Genomic DNA, 19,018 nt, shown 5'->3' with positions numbered 1-19,018 from the left:
TCTTCTGTGTAGGTCCATTCCCCCACAGGAGGGGCCCAGCGCCCATGTCCACACACCGAGGTGCGGCACGTCCCTCGTGGGCCTGGGCGGCTCATCCAGCTGGTGACTGCGGAGAAGGAGCAGGAAGGAAGCAGAAGTGGTCATACTGACACATCTACCAGCAAGGGGATGGGTCAGGCACCCAGAATTGTGTGACAAACTTCTAAAAAAAAAAAACCAACAACAACAAAATCCAACCCCAAAACACGGGACCTCTCTAATGTCACAGTCATACACCACCACTGTATTCTGTGAATCAGCTAATTAGAAATGGATTAGCATGTGAAACACAGATAGAGACACAGCTGATTTAGTGGGTACTTAGAGACCCAAACCAGCTTTCTCTGTGCATGCTGGGTAGAGAAGATTGCTTTGCTTAGCTTTGCTTCTTAAAAAGTAAATATATCATTTATAGGAAAGGAATTTAATTCAAAAATACCTATTGTAGGTTCTGAAAGATTCTAATTTTGAAGTTCAAAGGAAATCCACACCTGAATAGACAAACAAGAAAGCAGTAACTTTGAGGCAGATACTCTGCTGTGAATATACAGAAAATTGTTAGACAAGCAGAGAAAGGATTAGGATAGAAATGGAATTAACATCCACTATTTTTGGCTTAGCTTCAGATAGCTTATGAGAGGATCTAGGCTGCTTTCACTAATTCCACTGAACTACTTTAAAGCAACAAATGTGTATTTTGCTATGACTTATGATTAAAGTTGTGACCTATTTAATGCACCAGTAAATTTAGTCTCAAAATATTAACTATAATGTATGTTAACAATCGAAAGACATACACTGGTAAATTAATGATGATTGTAAAATTCTTCAGTATTTTTATGTTCCACACATGTCAATATATAAAGCGAGATTTCATGTAAAATAATAATACTCCATGTATTCCAGTATGATCATATTTAGCTCCTGTGTTATGTATCTGTTAGTGATTGCTTTCTTCCCCACATTGGCAGGCTTCAAAATAGTGATATGACAAATGAGACATCCACAAAACAGATCATAGATTTCATAAAGAGGATAGTAACACGGGATACTGACATGAGATGATGTGTTAATAACAAAAGAAATCCACCCATGCTTGCATTTCCTCCAACAAACAAAGAGAGAAACTCAGCTGCTGGATCCTTCTAGGATGCTTGATTTTGAGAATTCAAGAAAAAATCTACACTGCAACTTGGCAAGAGCGACTATGCTCTTTGACAGAATCATCACAGAATGGTTTGCTTTGGAAGGGACCTTAAAGATTACCTAGTTCCAACTCCCTGCCATGGCAGAGATGCCACTCACTGGATCAGGTTGCTCAGGGCTCCATCCAACCTGGCCTTGAACACTTCTAGGGATAGGGCATCCATAACTTCACTGGGCAACCTGTTCCAGTGCTTCATCACCCTCACAATAAAGAATTTCTTCCTAAAATCTAATTTTAATCTCCCATCTCTTAGTTTAAAATCTTTCCACCTTGTCCTATCACTATCTGCCCATGTGAAGAGTAATTTTCCCTCTTTTTTATAAACCCCTGTTTAGTACTCTGTTAACAGTAGCAACAATAGACAGTGAGGCAGTATGAATCACCTAACACATTAAACAATACAAGTTAGTTGCAGAATTTGGGAAGAGTCAGAGAAATTTAATGCTATTTACTAAAAACATGCATGCAGTGCCAGAGACTTATTTCTCTAAGACTTTCACAGTTTATTTTTGCTTTATATAACTGTGATGGTCAACCCACAAGTCAACTACACTTATAATAGTGATTGCAGGCTGTTTCACTTGTTCTCACTTTGCTGATCGTACAATTAAAAAAAATAAAAATTTCCTCATAACGATTCATTTTATGCTTTCAAAACCAGCATCTGACTGCAAAATGGTGATCAGAGCCAGTTTCAGAGGTGAGAGCAATAATATGCAAACGTGGAATTTGGAAAAACATTTGGCAATTTGATCCACACCAACATTTTTGGATGATAATTGTAAATTTTGGGTCCTTGCCCTGAATTTGCTCCTTTATTTGCATCATTCTGGCCCCCCCGTGCCTCAGTAACCTGTGCAATAATCAGCTTCATAAGGCAAACACAGAATTTCTGCAATAGCACCAAACTCCAAGACAAACACATATATGTTTTATACAAGGAGAGTAGTGTGATTTTAATTAACTTAGGAGATTTACTTGAATAGAAGGCTGCTATACGTAGGTTCTTAACTCTATTTAATCTTATTACAAACACCATGGTTATACATTTGAAAAGGCAAGAATAGTTTATGGTTAAAATGACAGAACTTTAACTACAACCTAAGGGGCAGCTGTCATGTAGCCATAAACACGGCTGACACCTGCTTGGGACACAAGACAACACACACAGGAAAACCTAAATTTCTGCCTGAACAGCCAAATTACCTCAGGTACCAGAAGCAGTACAGCATATTTACACTGTGTTCTCTTCAGGCCTGGAATTTAAGCAATGTGTCTTCCTTATTGGAATCTACGACTGAACTTCTAAGATACATGTTTACAGTGGTAAAATGACATAAAAAAGAACATCATCTAATATGACACTGATTTCTTTTAGAGCAGTACTAATTTTGAAGAGACTTATACCACCAAAATAAAAAAAAAATAAGAGCAAGGTTATGTCTAAAAATGTGTCCCTGCTTGCCCACACTGAGAATTACCAGTCATTTCCACAAGATAAGAAAGATCTGTTCTGCACTCAGAAAAAGATTGACATGCTAGTATGATGAGTTCTGATGGCCTCTCCCTAACTACTACTACTGAAAGAAACAGTTCATTAGCAGTAATCACTAACATTTATATTGGGTGGGGGGAGTCAAACCACTTGAAAGGCACTGGCAAAACAGGATTAGCCTTGGTAAAAAGCTTAGAGGTTCAAGTGTCTGGGATTAGGAGTTTTCTTGTTGTTTTTAATTGTTATTTTATTTTGGTGAATTTTAAGTGAAAGGAAGAAACAGAGGAGTTACAATAGGGTAAAAGGTATCCCTTGTCACGGAACATAAAAGAATTTCTCTAAATTCTGTCAATACAACTATTTCAATGCAACTAGATTAATAAAGACTTAGGTTGAGACCCCAATCACTTAACCTTTAATCCATCATCTTCCTGTAGGCTTTCCATTTTGGAATAGCATTATAAATGTACTATGACTTATTCAGTTCAATCTGCTAATGTCCTTTTGTGAATATTTTGGGTCATCTTAAATATTTTCAAGCATCAGACAGATTCACAGGACAGACTGGCCTGGGCACTTACAAAAGCCATCAGATGGACACAACAGATAAGTGCACACTGATGGGAACGAATGGGATCATTTTTCAGTTCTGCACCATGAGAAGCACTGGTGACAGTGGTTCATGTCACTGGGACCATAATTCCCTGTAGGAAGAGGAAGAGGAGTACATTTGACAGGCTAGAAAACACGAGAGCAGAAGAGTTCTGACCCTCAGTGCACAGGACTGCAAAGGCACACTGGACAGACATCTCTCTGCATTGATTGGTAACAAGATGAAAAGGAAAGAGTCCCCTTTTTCCTGAGTCCCCTTTTTCCATCTCTGTACTGAGGAGTGAAGCAGAGACCTCCTCCCCCAAATGCTGAAGGGACTATGGGTAGCCTGGTTACCAGTGACCTCACCAGGGGATAATAATGAGTTGCCACACCAGAAAATTAATAGATTCCAACATTTTCCAATATATTCACCTCAGTGCAGAAGGACAGGGCCATTGTGTCCACAGTTACCCCAACAGCGTAAGAAAAGCCATGCAAGAGGGTGAACATTCTCTTTTAAGAACCAGCAGGGACAGCCCACAGCTCTGGTACAGCCTGAGCCAGGAAAGCAGAGCTGAGAACTCTGAATTCTAAGAATAAGAAAGGCTAAAGTGAGAGCGCTACGAGAGAGGAGCCTGATATGGATGAACCCAAAGAGACTATTTCAGTGACATCTTTAGCCGAATCCCCAGGAAGGACAATTCACATGGGGCTGTAAATAAATCACTGGGAAACCAGAGGCACACTCTGTCACAAGGGAAGCATGTGTTGGGATGTAGTCCTGACACCACCGCATGATTACTGTGCAACTGCGCATCCTCTTCACCACCGTTATTTAATCATCTGTCCCAGAAACAATTTCAAAAATCTCTTGGATTTTGATCTTTTTTTAGAAGAACTTTACAAGCAAAACATTACTCCCACTCAGTGTGCACACAGATCTGCCTCAGCATACAATTACCCTACAATATACCCAACAGAGCTAAAATATGAGATATTGTACAGTTATAAGTCAGAAGACTTAAAACATTTTAATTACAACTGAAATATGCTGATGTGCTCATGTGATCAGCTGTTTTCAGCAGCTGGGGCTTTAGAAAAATCAAATATTATGACAGCAGGCAACACTGACCTAGAATCATGCTTGCAGTGAATAGTGCGTGCCTACAGAAGTGGTATATTAATATAATTGTCTTTCTGGTTTAAGCAGATCAGAATTAAGCAAAATGAAACTGTTAATTCAGCTGCCAGGTTTATGCTGCTAAGAATTGCTGGCTACTGGTATCCACTGGCAGTACAGAAGTCCTGTGGGAAAAACATTTCACAATTTCTTTAGGAATTAATCTTTAATGCAGAAAATTTTTGCAGTGATCTATGAACATTTGGATATATTTCAGAGTGACAGACACTAGTGAACCTTTTCCTCTTCAGAGCAGAGGATCAAACTGTATTCCATCACATGTACCAGCTTGGAGGGGACAGGGTCAGTCTGGTATAGAAAGACTTGTGCTCCTCAAAGCTCTCTTTCTGTGTCTACTCCTCAGTCCTGAGCAGACCACTTCCAAAGCAAACCCACTGATCTGCAACTCTGCAAAAACACATGGCCATTGCTTGCTCAGCAAGCCTCTGCCTGTCAGAGACCCAAGCCTGCAAACTGTGTGAATCACAGCTGCCTGTGAAGCAGCTTGAACTTAGAAATCATGCAGAAAACCAGCAGCTCATTTACAGCCTGCTTCCAATCTCAGAGCAAGGGAATACAGTTGGATATTAATGCAACCTTTACAAGAGGCCAGCAGTTTCCACATCCAACAAACTCCACCCAACCTGGCTAAGCGTTCCAAGATTAGAACATTTACTTGTAAATTCATGTGTTTTAGTAGAAAATGTTCAAATAATCATTTTTGCTATTTGCTTGAAAGCTTAACAGCAACAGTCAGAGGGAAGATACGAACTCAGCCAAGCCACCCTGCTCTATGGATACCCTGGCTTTAACAACAGGATTCAGCACTGTAGTTAGTTACCTTTGAACATGAGGGCAATGAAATACTCTGCCCTGACAAGTGAACACACCTCTGACACCTAAAGCTCTGTCACAGAGCTTGTGTGAGTGGATGCACAGTCGGTGTGTGTGCGCTCTGTGCTGGCTGGAAGGTGGTGGCCAAAAGCACAGAGCTGAGCCTCTGTCTAACATGCCCAGCCTTTCCAAAAAGCTCACTCTCTTGGTCCAGTGTTGTGCCAACAGAGATAAAAGCTTTATAACTAGTTATTAGCTCAAATCTGCCTTAAAGATACTGCCTGGATATAGCCTCAGGTACAGTGGCTTTTCATGTTCACATATCAACATTAATTGAAGAATGGCAGTTCCTACAGTGGCATCAAAGAGGAATAATGGGGAAATAAGCAAAAGTAATAATAATAGCAAAAACATCTCCATTAGAGTAAAGGAAAACAGTATTTTAGACTGAAAGATGCCCCATCAAAACAATCAAAGACGGTTCATTCTTCTTGAACACGTAATAGTTGAATCTCTTTCCTACCTAGAGAAATCTGTCAACTCATCTAGTGAGACCCAGTAACTTACCTTCATTTCTTGTTCCCTTGTTTTTTCCTGTGATTGAACACCACACAAAGGGCCTCAAAAGCCCCTTCAATTCTTTATCTAAATGAGTGTTTGTGAACTGTACACAAAACCTTGGAGAAAAGAAAGATTCAAAACGACAATCTATCTAACTCCAGAAGCCGCTCTCAGGGATGGCAGGGAAAAGACTGACTTTTACATTGTAGACCCACAGAAAACTGACTTCCAGATTATAAATAACAATTGCTCAGTAATTAGAAAGAGGAAACAATTGCCTTCTAATTCTGTCTGTGCCCACTGACATACTGTATGACCTTGAGCAAGTCATTCCCTTTGTGACTCAGTTTACTCACTGTGACTCAGGGATTAGATGCAGAAGCCCCTGATGTAGGTATTTAAAGGCTTAATTCATGATTGCAGAGTGCTCTCAAATCCCAGAATGAAAGATATTAAATATAAGAGATTGAAAATAATGTATTCTGGCCCTTCTTTTGTAATACTTGGTTTGAAAGAAATAAACAGAGCATCTCTACAGGAAATCCTTGTTGTACATGCAGAAAGCTCACTTTACCAGTAGAGACACTAATCAAGCCTCAGAAGCACCCTCCCCCCTCCAGCTTTCAAGCATCAAGTGAGGATGAGTTATCTTAAGGATTTCAAATACACAAACCCAGTATTGCCAGAGTTTCTCAAATTAGGTGTTGTGTGTATATACTCTCTATATAATATGCATGGTATATTAAATAGCAATGTGTTATTATAAGCAGCTTCATCAAACCTTTATAAGTAACGCTGTCACAACTGCAGACCACGTTGTCCTGCAGTGCCACATTCACTTGCAAGCTTTTATTTACTATGATGGACTTCTCATGAAAAAGAGATTCTCTCAGAAATTTAAGCTGTCAGTTCACACTGCGAGCTGTCTTTTGTATATCCTTAAGCTGGAAAAGAACTGGCAATCTCTATCCAAAGGGATAAGTGAGTATTGAAAAGGACTAAAAAGAGGACTATCTAATCGTATTTCATAGCGTTGCTAAAAGCTGCCATTGTAGTATGAGCTAGCTTTGAAAAGTACACACAAAGAACATGGGGGGAACTAGGAAGAAGAAGTTTTCATTTCAAATTTGGTATTTTGTCATTAAAAAAGTGGTATTATGTCGAAGTGCAATGTCTGTCTCTCAAAAAAAGCAACTGTACCAATTCCTCTGTGATCTGATCAGTCCTATGTGGGAAACTATTATCTATATTTTTCAGAAAATGCCTGAAAGGGATGAAAGGGAGCATCTCTCTACTCTGTCAGGACTTCTCAGGAAAGAAGAAAAACACGGAGCTTGGCTAGAGGAAAATCCATGCTATCCAAGGCTGATTTACCACCAGAGACCTTGAGGAGAGAAAAACCAAGACAGAGTAAAGTAGCAGACCAAAGCAGCAGACTAAAGCTTGCGAATATTTGTCAAATCCAAGTATGTGAAGAACTTCCTCTAGAACTAACATTTACACCCTGCTCTACGTAAAGAAGCAAATTTTCCCTCTCTTTGGTTAATCCCAATCACAAAATGAGCTGCAGAAGGCTCTTCTTCCTTATTTATCATTTAATAATGTCAGGAACACAAAATTTTGAGGTATAAATTTGAAACAACTCAAGAGCTGCAAGACAATTCAGCTCCTGTCATCACTCGGATAGAGGAAGATCCCGAGGACAGCTAGAGGATAACTCTTTAAGCATCTGGTGTTAGCTGCTAGCAACAAGATACTGATTATAATAAATAAAGTCTCTGTTACAGGAATTCTTTGCTTTTCAAACATTGGTTTGACCATAATCAAGGCCCAAGCAGACATAACCCTAAGAAATCTGATCTGATCTCACAGCTGTCTCTGCTTTGAGCAGGAGATTGGAATAGATGGGTTCCTAAGGTCCCTTCAAAAATGAGTGATACAATGATATTTTTTTATTGTTTTCATAATTTTGTGCTTTTATCTGCCCTTGCCAATGAGAAGTTTTCATGTAGCTTCTCATCCTGAGCCTCAAGAGAAGCTGAAATGTGCAGCCATTTTGCAATACTAAACCATTTTTTAATTGATTAGTGGAACCTGCACCTTTTACTGAAACAAGTTGAAAAAGGAATGACTTTAGAAAGGATCACAAAAGTGATCCCTGTATTCTGCAGGCAAGGGGATACATATGAAGGAGGCAGTGACTCCAAAAGTTTTCCAATCCGTTAGCACCTCTCAACAAAAACATTCCACCCCTTCCACAGTTTAGAGGCCATTGAGAACCAAATAATTTTACAAGTCTAAAAAACACCCCAAAACAAATGAAACAGGGTGGCTTTGTGAATACATCATCCCTCCAATTTCCATGTCAGGTTTGCCTAGTTTGAGCTGAAAAGGAAGTTGGATCTTCCAATTCAGCTCTGATGAACTGGATTCTGTTTTCTGCACTGTTGACCACAGTGCAGCTCTGCAAGTCAAATGAAGGTCTTACAACTGCTCAATCCCATTAACCTTCATTTGCACACTCAGGTGTGCCCTTGCTAAAGCTTAATTAGCAAATACTCTGCAGATGGAGAAATACTCCTGCTCCTTTCTCTGTTTTGTATTAAATCCACAGCGCGCAAGAGTTAAGCCACAATTTTGGAAGACATAGACCTTTAAAGATGCACACAGGGCCAGGCCAGTTTAAAGATGATCTTTCTTACGATGCTTTTCTTTGTGCAGAATGATGCTTGGCTATAACTCACATGCTTAATGCTCACACTCAACACCAAGCTAGCAAAGACCTGGCTGATGTCAACTTCATTTAGCTGGCCTGACCCAATTCCCATGCTCAGAGCATATACACCTAAGCAGCATCAAAGGGATTTTTTTTTTGTGGTTCCTGTTGCTACAGATAATTTCTCTGACTGCAACTCTATTCTCAAAACTTTAACAGCTTCTCTAAATGGAAGAGACCACCTTCTTGCCCACAAACCACTAAGGAATCAGAGGACACTCCTTAAGGGACAGCTCTTAAGACATATATGAACTAACAGCTGCATGGCTATAGATTGATTCAATAGTTATAAGGCATCCATAAGAAATATTGCATCAAATTATCTTAATCACAGAATAGTTCATGCAGTATTTTTCAGTTCTCTACCTTCTCATTGTATCCCTCATGCAGATAATCCTGACCACTGTACTCCAACATTTATTTTCATTCTCCCCCTCATTTTGCTTTTACAGAAAGATTTCTTTCACATAGCTGAAACATCCCCCACTCTCCCGCCAAGAAAAAAACAAACAAGACTATTCAGAGTTTGGATAACTCAGATCTTCCAGAATTTTAATAGCCCAGAGAGAAGCATTTTCACTAATACAGCTTTACAGTTTACACCAGTTAAAAACCTCTTATTTCTGCGCAATGAGGGTGCAAGAATTAACCAAAGGGCCCTATGGTGTGGCTCATTGCTATGGGAAATGGCAAACACAAACAAACAACCCCCAAACACAAACAAACAAACCAAAACCACCAAAAAAAACCCCAAAGAGTTCATGGCTGACAAAGACAGTAAAGTGTAACATCATTTGTGGCCTATGATTGTTGCTGTACTGTTGCTCTTGGGCCAGAATGGTTTGGGGCTACAAGTAATGAAATATCACACACACCTGCCACAGATACAAACCTTTGTTTCCTTTAGGAAGTAAGAGAATTGCCCAGTGACTTGAGGGTCACTTGCAACAGTAAAACTATGGCATACAGTAACAAAAAGAAGCTATATTTTCCCCTAATTAACTGGAAAAAGTACTTATACAAAAAAATTCAATTAACAGCTCTCTGTCTAGTCCTTAGCCTTTAAAAGCATCATTCCCAGGCTTCATTCTCCTGCAAATTGGATAACAGCTTGCAATATCCAAATACAAGGGACCAGTGAAGTACACTCATCAGTGTAGTACACTCCATCCTCATTTAAAAACATTAACTCCAAGGGAAAGCAATGGACAATGCAGGCTCTTTAATCTCCAGAAGAGATGCTGAAGAAGAAACAGGATTTTATTGCTGTTCTGCTCAGAACTAACTCACCTGCACTGAGATGTAACATTATCTCACTGTTACAGCAAATTCCTCTGCTCCCGGAGTGTTTTAACGCTACCTCCAATTTACCCTTTCTTATTACCCTTAACAGAAAGAAAATTAAACTTCAAAACTATAATGATCATCAATAATAGCTTTCACCTATTCTACCCTCCCTCAGACACTTTGATTTTTCAAGTGCAAAGTGAATACGCATAGTTTACTATGGTAGGAAAAATATGGATTTGATATGGTTATCTAATGGGAATTTATGATATTTGGTATTATAAACCAGCTCAGATACCACAAGGCCATATGCAGTCTACTGCTCTTGTTTATGCAGTCTTAGATAACTGTCAGAGCAATTAAATGGCAATCGCAGCTTTCTCTAGAGTACAGTTAAGATAAAAGGTCTGGATTGTAAAAATCAACAAAACCCTATAACTGGAGAAATGTTTTACAGAGTTACTGAGTCACAATATGAAAACAAAAAGTCCTCATCTAACCCACCCTCATAAATGAAACCTTCCCTAAATCTAATTCTTATACACAGAGACTCCATGCCGAGGTCTTTGAACTCGGATCTTACTCCAATCTACATCCTGCAAGCATTCAGACATATGCTTGACCTTAAACATGCAAACAACTACCTGCAAACTTTAATCCATGTCTTGGTGCAAGGAAATCACTGACATTTTTGTACGAGATGATGACTTTGAAGCTTGAGACAACGGAAGAGAGGTAGATTTTGATCTCTGTGTGGTCCATCTTATTTACGCACAAGATCGACATCTTACAAAATATATTTATCTCATGGCTGTCTTTCCAGTCACCTTTCATGTTTTGAGTTCTCTAAACAGAAATAACTGCTTGTTCCCCCTTCCTTTTTTAAACATCTTGCCCTAAAAACTAGAAGTGCAGCAGCACAGATTCTTGCTTTTAATCATGGGAGGTTGTAAACCACAATATATGCACAAAACACCCTTCTACTAAGGATTCTGATTTAAAACATTTCCTCTAGAGACAATAAAAGGCCAAACCAAATCAAATCTTTCACAATGGAAGAGACATGTTTTGGTTTAAGAGAAAATTTTTCTTTGTCATTCTAAACAGCAGTTGAACATTTATCTAGGAAGCAAGACTGTAAAACAGAGCTGACATGCAGAAAGCACTGAAATATTCCTCAGGTTTTCTCTAGTGTTGGATATTAACTTCTTAGGAATTTAAAAAACATGTGGTACACATGGTATAAAAAACCAAGGAAAACAATTCTCTGGCAGATTAGTACTACAAGGTAGTAATTTAAAATAATACAATTTACTCTTTTCTCTTATTTTTAGTATCAAACCCCTGACATACACACAAAGGATAATCAAACAGTATCTTGATAAACTTGCAGATGTGCACAGGAATAAGATGAACAAGATTATGGGGGTTTTTCTCCCCCAGAGAAACAGTGACAAGCATATTCCAGAAACACTTACTAAAAGACAAACACATACACATGTAAGTGAAAGACACCAGCACCAAAAAAACCCCTTCTGCAGAAATATATTAAATTCAATTAAAGCTCAGAGCCATAGCTCCCATCATTTTAGAAAAAGAGAAACTACCATTTCCTGGGCTTTTCAGTCCAGCTATCAACCCCCTGCTGCCAACACAGCACTTACAGAAGCCCGGGTCTGTCTCTGTGCAGCTCCTCTCCCTTCCCCTCATCTGCTTTGTTACTCTCAAAGACCTGCTGGCAAAACTGGGAGGACTCGGTGTCCTTACGGGAGACGAGAGAAGGGGCAATACATGACTTCTGTGGTCCTTACCTTCCCCCTACTCAGAGATTGCACATCCAGCTTCCCTGTCCAAGTTACTTGGAGGGTATTTAAAAATAGATGCTCAGAAATCTGAGGAGAACAAAAGCCAAAAGAGTTCAGATTTCCTTTCCTTGATCCGCCTGATGCTGTTGACACTAAGGTGAGCATATGATAAGGGGAAGGAGGTGGGATTGTTAGAGAGCTTCAAAGGCAGGAGACTGGGAGATGGGGTTCCCTCTGCCTAGATGTGGCATCCCTTCCTGGCTCCCCCCTTGGCTGGAGAGGAAATAAAATGGAGCCTAGGAGGGAGGGAGAGAGATAATCCTGCTGCTTCATCTGATTAGAGAAACTGGGCCTGTGCAGAGCCAGCAGTGCCGCCAGGGAAGCACAGGGAGGGGAGGCAAAAAGGGGCAGGAAGAGGAGGAGCAGTGGGGGAGGAATAAAATTAGAAGGGTAAAGGAAAATTATAAAAGATATACAAAGGAACTGGCTCCAGGGCCAAGGCATCCTGTATGCCTACAATTTCTACCTTCAAGTAGAAAGGTGAAATCACCAGTAGGAAACACCCACTGCTTCTGGTAATATGGGGCAATTGGAAAAAAAACTAAATCAAACCCTAAGTCCAGAATGCATCAGTTGTGTAGGCATGGACTGGGAACAAGGATGTACCAATGGATTGAAAAGAGTGAGATTGTTTGTGCTGAGCAGGGGGAAATGGAAAAAACCAGTATGCTACAGATAGTTATCTAGTTTGTCACTCACGGGACACAATTTAGAACACATTTTCTATTGCAAGTCATTTTCCAGAACCTGTTTCCACTTACTAAAACAAATCTTAGTTGAACCAAAGTGACTTTTTAAAAAAGTATGTGTCAGCACACACACCAGGGTGTTTGCAGCTGTGCCCTCAGCTGCCCTCCTGCAAGTCTCCTGCTTTGGCAGCTGCGCTCCCAGTCGTGCCCTCCCTCCTTCCCTGCCTGGTGCAGGAACTTCTGGGCTCACAGCTGCCCACTTACCTACCTATGGCCACCTGCACCACCGTGCTAGTGCAGTCCAGGGGGATCCCCAGCCTGCAGGAGGCTGTGGTCAGTCTGGCCCTCCCTGCACACAAACATGAAGGCAGCACCTTGTCCTCACACTCGGCCTGACACAGGGGCTCATTCCAGGGCACAAGCAGGGTCCCCAGGGTGCTGCTATGAAGCATCCCCTGGCCTATCCTGCCCCAGCAGGAATATCCTGCCTCTAGGACACAGTTGACAGGTGTGGCCTGTGGTACATCAGGGAACTTCAAGGGCAGATATGAACAGAGGAGCCTTGTCCCCAGCCATGGTGGCCTGTTTTTGTAGAGAATCTCCTCTTTCCCCTACCTTTACAAAATGCTACACTCAGTCCTTTCCCAAGCACCACTCCTTGTCTCTGCATTGTGAGCTGTTTTAATTTCTTTCTGGCCTATTCCCCTCCATTTAAAGCTTCACACAAGGCAGGCTGCTTGGATCTCTAATGGGTTAAGGAAAAGGACGTCAAAATATCAGAAAATAACCATTTCAAGTTCTCTTTCTCTCTGTTCAGGAAGGAGTTAATACCTTTCTTGTAAACCACTTACAGCAGTTCTCACTCTGTTCCTAAGCCTTCACCCAGTACCTGTCTATCAGGTCTACCTCAGCTGAGAGAGGGGGATCAAGACCCCCTCTCTGATGCTTCTAGGAATGTAATATTGCTCCCTGAGTCTTCAGAATGGGCTGCAAAAACAGTAATTTCCTATGTGCTTCCAGGCTTTGTTCCTAAGATGCACATCCCCACAGCCTCACCGAGCAATTACTCCCTCGGGCTACAGGTCAGGAAACATTCCAGGGGTTAAGAGCCATGCACGGGTCAGCAGCAGCTCTCTGCCTGCCATGTTTACTACAGCAATGAAGCACAGTAGGCACTACAGGTCAGCTGTTTGTGCTGACCTTGACATCCTTCCTGCCAGGCTGGAAACAGAAGTTCCTTGAACCTTTCCCTTCCAGCACACTCTTACCAGCATTCCTGGTGGCCCAGGATCACGCCAAGGTGACTCTCCCCACCCCATGGCCTGGGACTGCAGCGGTGCTGCAGGGAGAGCACAACTCTACGGCATTTGCTTCCTTTCTTATTCCAGCAAAAGACCTTTGGCTGACATGATGAGACGCCCCTGGCACTTGTAGCTACTCTAACAGCGTTCCATGGGTGCCAGTGGCCAGATGCAGAACAACTCAGTATGACCCTTCCACTCAAATTCATCTCCCAGACTTGTCTGAAGTTGCCCAAATGATGTCCCAAGCACATATAAAAGGTACAATGTGAGGATAATATTGCACTTAGGTTTTCCTCTAAACTCTCTACGGGAGGAATTTGCACAGCTGTCTTGCCCCAGGTTTGGTATGTCCAGCAAGGTTGACTATTTTCATAAAAAGCATCAAAATGTGCTTACTGAAAGGTACCAGTGACCAATTTTTACATCAACAGGTTACACATCTGGGCATCCATAATGATGCAATTGGCATACAGCTTTTTCATTCTACATTTGATGAGAAAAGTAGTAAAAAACACCTCAAATTCCAATTTTGAGAATTTATTCTCTTTCTTTAAAAAAAAAAAAAAAAGACAGTTAAACAAAACTGAGAAGTCAGTAGCCTACAGATCCATTAGGCTAAATCCAGACAATGCTGACGAATTTCTTCTGGGGAAAAGAAAAACATAGTTTTTAAAGAGGATGTTTGCAGCAGAGTTCTGCCACTGTGGCTCATCCTGACTAGCATTCATGTTTCCCTGAGAACTCCACCCAGGGTTTAGACGTGAGAATGTGTTTAAGTGCATGAAACAAAGTCCTGTGCCCAGGCACGAAGAAGAGCTTTCAAATCTACTATTTACTGATTTGGGTGCTTGAAGACTGGCAGAAAGTAAGCCACCAGCCCCCTGACTTTGAGTTACCTCATGTGAGGAATGGCAGTCAGCTCTGCTTGCCTGCCGAAGGAGGACACCGCTGGGCAGAGCTGTTGGACCTGCAGGCCAGCTTTTGTCACCCCATCCTCCACCCAGGCAGCCAGGGCTTCCACATTCAAGAGAGGAGAAGCCCAGTCCTAATCCAGAAGCCCTTCGTCTAACCTAAAATTCACTAACCACACTTTGGCCAGATACCCCTCTTCAGAACAGGATATGGGGCAGGAAAACCATCCTCGTTGCTTGGTTCCTCCATGAGACCTAAAAGCTTGTACTGAAACCCTTCTCTCACCCCTTCCCATCTATAACCCCACAGTCTTTTCTTACACTGTCTGATCTGCTGTCATTTGTAGCAACTTTTCCATGCCAGGTGGGTGACTGGGACCTGCCCAGACCGTGCTTGCTGAATTCCTGCATCAGCCTTGAACCTCCTGAGCTCTGCTCCTGGCAGAACTCTCTTTGGGGAGGCAGTTCAAGTGCCTGGGGTGGCAGAGTGTCCTGCTGGAAGTGCCTTTCTGCGCTGCAGCTCACAGAAACACTGCTTGCAATTTGTTTGTATCTCTGTCTGGGGGCTCTGCAAGCAGTCCCTGAAGGCTGATATTTGCTGCTTGTTGATTCAAAGCCACTTAAACCAGTGAAACTGCACCTGTAACCCGGCAGATTTTAGCTTAATGCACTTCTGGAATATGCTCTAGTCTACAATAACAGCACAGCCCTCCAGGACCAATATGCTGTCTTGTGGGTAACATTGCTCATTTGCCTGAATGTCATCTGCCACAGCCAATTTGGATCAGGTCTTGGATATCTCCATTGTAAAGTATTTTTGAGTGTTTCTGAAGAATAACAGCCCTTTAGCACAATCTGAGAGAGCCTTCAAGATAATAACTAATGCACCATAGGCAAATTTAACTTTTACTATGCCTGTAACCACTCAGAAGCTCTCCACTCTAGATACTGCTTGCCCTCTATTGAAATTGGCATTCTGTTTGCAGTGCCAGCTTTTCAGGCTTTGCTCATGCTCAGATACCTAAAATATCAGTCCAGTACAGGAGTTGGCATAGCAAGTGTTTTCACATACCACTTGAGGCAAGCGAAATGCATCTGAGATTGTTTAGAAACATAAAATTGACCATCACCTTCCATTTTATAAAGAAAGCAATTTTATAAAGAATTTTATAAAGAAAGCAATTGTCAGATAAGCAATATCAAAATCACTTCACATTAAAATTTTAGATAAACACACAAGAGCATGTAATTCAAAGATAATTTATAGATAGAATCCACTTCATCACATGTTAACGTTCTACTTAAGAAAGTAATGCCACATATATAAATGCTTAACTTCTTAAAAATATCTGCAACTCTAGGTTATCTTCCCCTGTACAGGAGTTATTTCAGTAAATGAGCTCTTCTCAAATTCTCAGACTTCCCAGTACACTTCCCAGAGTGAAAACCTTACACTGCAGGGTTAGATGAGCACTAGTGCCAAGGCAGAGTGTGAATATGTGAGAGGTTGTGTGTGTGTGTGTGTGTTGCCCTCAGTGACTTAGGCAGTACTTTCCAGTGGAGACTGAGGCAAAAAGGTCATAGAGTGCCTCACCCTACCCCATATCCTAGATAATATCCCATATATCTGTAACATCCTAAATATCTATATCCTGGGTAACCAGGTCTCCCATTTCCTCCTGAAGACAGTCCATATTTTCCCTAATCTTTCTTTTATCTCTCATGTACCTTTATAAGCTTTCCTTGTTGCATTTGACATCCCTGGCCAGGTTAAATTCTATCAGGGCTTTAGCTTTCCTAACGTGATCCCTGGATGGTTGGATAATTTCCTCTCAGGATAACTCTAGGCTTCCTTTCTGTGTTTGAGTTTGTCCAGGATCTCTTTGTTCATACATGCAGGCCTCCTGGCATTTTTGCCCAACTTCCTCTTTGTTGGGATGCATCACTTCTGAGCTTGGAGGAGGTGGTCCTTGAATATTAACCAGCTTTCTTGAGACCCTCTTCCCTCCAGGGCTTTATCCCATGGCACTCTACCAAGCAGGTCCCTGACGAGGCCAAAGTCTGCTCTCCTGAAGTCTGGGGTAGTGAGTTTGCTGTGCACCCTTTTCACTGCCCCAAGGATCTTGAACTCCACCCTTTCATGGTCACTGCAGCCAAGGCTGCCCTGGAGCTACATGTTCCTCAACAGCTCCTCCTTGTAGGTGAGAACAAGGTCCAGCATAGCACCTCTTCTCATTGGCTCCTCTATCACTTGGAGACTAAAGTTATCATCAACACATAAACCAAGAACCTTGTGGATTGTTTATGCCCTGCTGTGGTCTGCCTTCAACAGATATTGGGGTGTTTAAGTGCCCATAAGGAGCAGAGATTGTGAATATGAGGCTGCTCCTACCTGTCCATAGTCAGGAGCTGAAACCAGGAAAATAGCCACCCTTTATCCCATACCATCTACATCAAGCCCAGGTCTCACACTTTCAAACACATCCCAATTAATCACCACCACCTTTTCTGTCTTTTGATATATACACAAATATCATTCCCTCAGGCTATGGGCTATCCCTCTAAATTGTCTATTGACTTAATTTGTCTATGAACATTCTCTCTCTATATAGATCTACATAAACACTATGTAGAGTGTTTATATCCAACCAGCAGCATGACAAGTTCTGCTTGTTGTGCCTGTGAGAAGAGACATTCTGGTTAGACAGCCCAATTACAGCAGGTGAGGTCTATGAATAAGCCTCTATTCTGCAATTCTGCTTTCCTGTGAAAAGGAAGATGATTTTTATCTTTTTATCTCATAAAGTCATCATGAAATTTGCTGGGTCATCTGCATTCATCTTCATTGGGAATAACGTTGGAATACTACTGACAAGACTTTTTTCAAGGAGCAACATAGATGTAGTACTCTTCTTTGCAGAATTAATCTTTTTGAAAGCTGTCAGAATTTTTAGACCTGTGAAAACTGGTCCTTTGAGCTCTGTCATCTCCTTTCTTTTTCATCTTGGATTTATGAGCAGCTTTCTCAACAAGGCAGACCAGCTCTTTTGCCTTTATTTTGCCTTGGCACTTAGCGAGGCAGCCCAGTGATATAAAGAATCTCATATATTTCAAAGACTTCACAAATCTCTTTACAGCACTTTTTTTTTTTTTTGTTATCAAACAAATAGTACAAAAGCTGATTATGGAGAATACAAACAACGTGCCTTTTTTAAGCATGCTTTGCTATAAGCCAAAGATGTCCTTAGATGAAACCTTACATCTCTGCTCTCATTTCTCTTTTCCCTGATGTCACTTCCTCCCATGCACAACCACCAGAATGACTCCTCTGATCTCTACAATTGATTACATCCATCAGCAAAAAGCAATAAATAATTGCACAAAACCCCCCAACCTTTCAAGCCAGTTTTGGGGGAGCTTTAAGCTGCCTTTCATGCAATAAGGGCTTTGGCCTTTTTGAGAAATTAATCACGTTTAGCTTCGTCCTGAATTTGATTGCTAGTCTTCCATCTGTTCTGGTACTCTCAACTGGAAAGGAGGCAAGCCAGGATCACACAAACAGGGAGGACTCCCAGGGCCTGCTCCCAGAAAAAAAAAAACCACTACAAAACCCACACTTCCAGAAGTCACCAATAATCCTGTCCTACATGACTTCTCCACCAAGTAGCTCTTGAAAATTTGGATCTGACCTCTTTTCAGAATACATTCATGTAAACCTCTTTAGTTTTGCCAATGATGTCATTCAGAAAAATTACTTGGTTTTTAGACAACAAAGTAATGAAATCTGTTTGATAAATTAACTGGTGCCCAGGGCTTAGGGCTATGAACAAAGCCTCTGTAGAGACAGTTTGCTCGACTTGATGGGAGCTAAGTATCTAAATAAAGATTTGAATTTTGATGCCTCAATTCTCTGATGTAAAATTAGGAGATGGTATCACCGAGAAGCTGGGGAAAGCACAAAGGAAAACACTGCACAAGAGAAAAGTACTGCAGCCTGGGAGCACCATTTCTGTCCCTGATGCACTTTGAAAAAACATAGCTATGCAGCTCCAAGAAAGGCTTTGTTTTCCCATATGACCTGCAACATTCCCAAACAATTTAGACCACAGTCATCATAATGTAGCTGTTGGCCTCATGGCCTGTGGATCAACTCAAGTCCACTCAACACTCCTAATCCAGCCCCCCTTTCCCTGGACAATAGGCCTGGGCAGCAAACCCATCCCCATTTCTGCCCAATGCAGCAGGAGCCCACCTATACTGGTCTCCCTGACTTCAT

At 41.4% G+C, this 19,018-nt stretch overlaps 1 protein-coding gene across 5 annotated transcripts in view; it reads right to left on the bottom strand.

Moving 5' to 3' along the window:
- Positions 1-19,018, bottom strand: part of GPRIN2 (G protein regulated inducer of neurite outgrowth 2) — a 37,445-nt gene that overhangs the window by 8,055 nt on the left and 10,372 nt on the right. The window contains exon 1 of one of the 5 annotated variants that reach the window (XM_064662485.1): positions 11,785-12,529. The exons of 3 other annotated variants lie outside the window; for them this stretch is intronic. The gene's annotated coding sequence lies outside the window, so the exon portion shown is untranslated. One more of the 5 variants, XM_064662486.1, reaches the window with a different exon arrangement.

Source organism: Pseudopipra pipra, chromosome 8, assembly GCF_036250125.1.
Source record: "Pseudopipra pipra isolate bDixPip1 chromosome 8, bDixPip1.hap1, whole genome shotgun sequence".
NCBI classification, from domain to species: domain Eukaryota; kingdom Metazoa; phylum Chordata; class Aves; order Passeriformes; family Pipridae; genus Pseudopipra; species Pseudopipra pipra.
Note: the sequence above shows the minus strand (reverse complement) of the source record. Positions and strands in the feature narration are given on the sequence as shown.